Raw genomic sequence first — 3,255 nt, forward strand, 5'->3', positions numbered from 1 at the left:
CCTCGCGCGCGGAGGGCTTCGAAATACAAGTCCCAGCAAGCCGCGGGCGAGCCACGCCCACTTCCGGCGCGGGCCCCGGCGCTCTGCGCTGCGCAGAGCGGGATTCCTGGCAGGGGGCCACATCTTTGCCGCTTTGTGAGTTAGCGGCTCGTGTATTCAAGTCCTCCTACTCAATTTTTATTATAAACGCGTAAGAATTATTTTAGGAATGCCTGTTAAGGTGTTTTTTCATTTGTTAAAATACTCTTAGGAGAAAAGGACGTAAATACCCATAATTTCATCTTTACTTTTCAGAACGTTCTGAAGTGAATACTTGCCATTCTGCATCTTCAGTCTCACTTCTGAAGTTTATACATTTAACAGATATTGTTTGAGAGCCAACTGTGTATCAGGAGCAGTTCAAGATGCTTGCACAAAAGTCACTGCCCTATTCTAGTGGAAACAAGCAATACATAAATATGGTAAATGGTGTCGTGTGTGTCTTGTGGTGGTATGAAAGCATAGAGCTGGGTCGGGGGTTGCGGGGTGCGTGTGTGAGTGTGTAGGGCTGGGGTGCACTTTACAGTTTTAAACAGGGGATCTTAACAAACACAGAAGGTGAGGGAATTAGACAAGTGGCACCCAGCAGTCATAACTCTCCTAAACGCACACAAGGGTTGTTTATGCCAAAATTTTACATTTCTTTCACTTCTTACCGAGTGAAAGAGAGCTACCCATTTGGTCTCTTCCCCAGTTTCTTTCTTTCAGATTTATTTTGGAGGGGAAAGGGCTGTTGCTTGGACCTCTTCTTCTACATCCTCCCCCTTCCTTGGTGTATTCGTTTCCAATTGCTGTCACAACAAATTACCACAAACTTAGTAGTATAACAAATATTTATTCTTTTACACTTCTGGAGGTGCCAAGTCTGAAATCAGTTTTACTGTGCTAAAATCAGTGTTGGCAGGGCTAGTTCCTCCTGGAGGTTCTAGATGAGAATATTTCTTTGCCTTTTCCAGCTCCCAGTGAGTGTTTGCATTCCTTAGCTTGTGGCCCGCTCCTTTATCTTCAAAGTGCATGACTGTAGTCTCTGCCTTCATCATCACATCACATGCTCAGGCACTGACTCCTGGAGCCTTCTAATAACAGCTGTTGTGATTACATCAGGCCCAGCTGGCCAATCTGGGATAATCTCTCGACGTCAAGATCCTTAACATAATCACATTTCAAAAAATCCCTCTTGCCATAATAATTAACATCCACAGCTTCTGGGGGTTAGGACATGGACATATTTGGGAGGCTATTATTTCAGCCTGTGATGCTTGGAGAGGCCCATGTCCCCTTCAGTCTTCTCCTAAGAGATGCTCTCTTACCTTTTGCCTGGGAAACACAAAATGTCTCCCTTGGACCTTACTCCTCTCCTCATTCTTCAATGGAAAACCACAGAGCTCTTCTGTATTTAAATTCTACCACCCTTGCCCTGACCCTCACTTCCTCATATGCTCACTTCCCTCCTCATGCAACTTAAGAGGCCATGGACCATTGTTATGACCAGTCCTGTGTATGTGCAGTTACCCTTAACTCTTGCCCTAGTCTTTCTTGGTTTTATTCTCCTGATAGAAACCCAAATCCGCTTGAATCCAGTTCCTGGCCTGCTCCTGTGTGGCAGAGATGGTTTGAGAAAACCACATGGCTGGCATGATTGGTCTCATTTTCCAGTTTATAACCATTAAGTTCAAGTGGGCCCTTCATGCTGCGTGGCTATCCTACATTTCTTAGTCCATCCATTCTCCTAACTGACTATTTCACAGCTTCTACTCTCTTTTCATTATTTATTTATTTTTTGAGCCAGGCTGGAGTTTAGTAGTGTGATCTTGGCTCACTGCAACCTCCGCCTCCTGGGCACAAGCGACCCTCCCACCTCAGCCTCCTGAGTACCTGGGACTATAGGCTTGTGCTACTATGCCCCGCTAATTTTTGATTTTTTTAAGAGATGAGGTTTCATCATGTTGTCCAGGCTGGTCTCCACCTCCTGGGATCAAGCAATCCTCCTTCCTCAGCCTCCCAAAATGCTGGGATTACAGGCTGAGTCACCACGCCTGGCCTTCTACTCTCTTTTCAAGCCACCACCAACTCCTCCATTGCACTGAGCACAGATGACTTTGCTTTCTGGTACTGAGAAAAGAGAACTTCTGTACTCTCACAAGCACATCTGCCCTCCTCTCTGCATTAGAACCTGTATGTTCTACTTTTCATTCTGAGTGACTGGCCCTAGTTCCTAGTTCCTAAGAAAATTCTCTTGCACCCTGGATGTTAACACCTTTTTCATGAATGAGGGAATTTTCTCTCTTCTGTATTTCATGATTTTCATTTTGCACTGAACTATCAGCATACTGATAAATATGCTATAATATTGTCCATAAAATAAATAAAACCTCTTACCCTGCACCCTATTTCTCTCCAGCCACTACCTCATTTCTCTGCTTTGCTTTACAGCAAAACTCCTTAAAAAATTGTCCCTAAGTGATGTTTACAATTTCTTTTCTCCCATATTCTCTTTTTTTACGTGCAAAAAGTATAATTTTTAACTTAATTTAAAAAAATGATATATAATAGATGCATATATTTTGGGGGTACATGTGATAATTTGATTAATATGTATAAAGATCAAAGCAGGACATTGGGATGTCTATCACTAAATATTTGCCTTTCATTATGCTGGGAATATTCAAATTATTCCCTTCTGGCTATTTTGAAATTTACAGTAGGTTAACGTTAACTATAGCTAACCTACTGGTCTATTGAACACCAGGTCTCATTTTTTCTATCTATCTGTGTATTATATCTTGATATGGTTTGGCTCTGTGTCCCCACCTAAATCTAATCTTGAATTGTAATCCTGACATGTTGAGGGAGGGACCTGAAATTCCTATGAGTGGAGGGAGGGAGGTGTTTGTTTCCCCCATGCTGTTCTTGTGATACTGAGTGAGTTCTCACAAGATCTGATGATTTCATAAGTGTTTAGAAGTTCCTCCACTGTTTTTCTCTCTCCTGCCACCTTGTGAAGAAGGTGCTTGTTTCTTCTTTCAATGTGATTCCAAGTTTCTGGGGCCTCCCCAGCCATGTGGAACTGTGAGTCAATTAAAACTCTTTTATTTATAAATTACTCAGTCTCAGGCATTTTTTATAGCAGTGTGAAAAGAGACTAATACATACCCCGTAACCAACCTCTATTCAGACAGTCACCTCTACTCTTCCTGAGCTCTGGTTACCACCAGT

This window comes from Aotus nancymaae, unplaced genomic scaffold (assembly GCF_030222135.1).
Source record: "Aotus nancymaae isolate 86718 unplaced genomic scaffold, 86718_ANA_hifiasm-v0.15.2.pri h1tg000099l, whole genome shotgun sequence".
Taxonomy (NCBI): Eukaryota; Metazoa; Chordata; class Mammalia; order Primates; family Aotidae; genus Aotus; species Aotus nancymaae.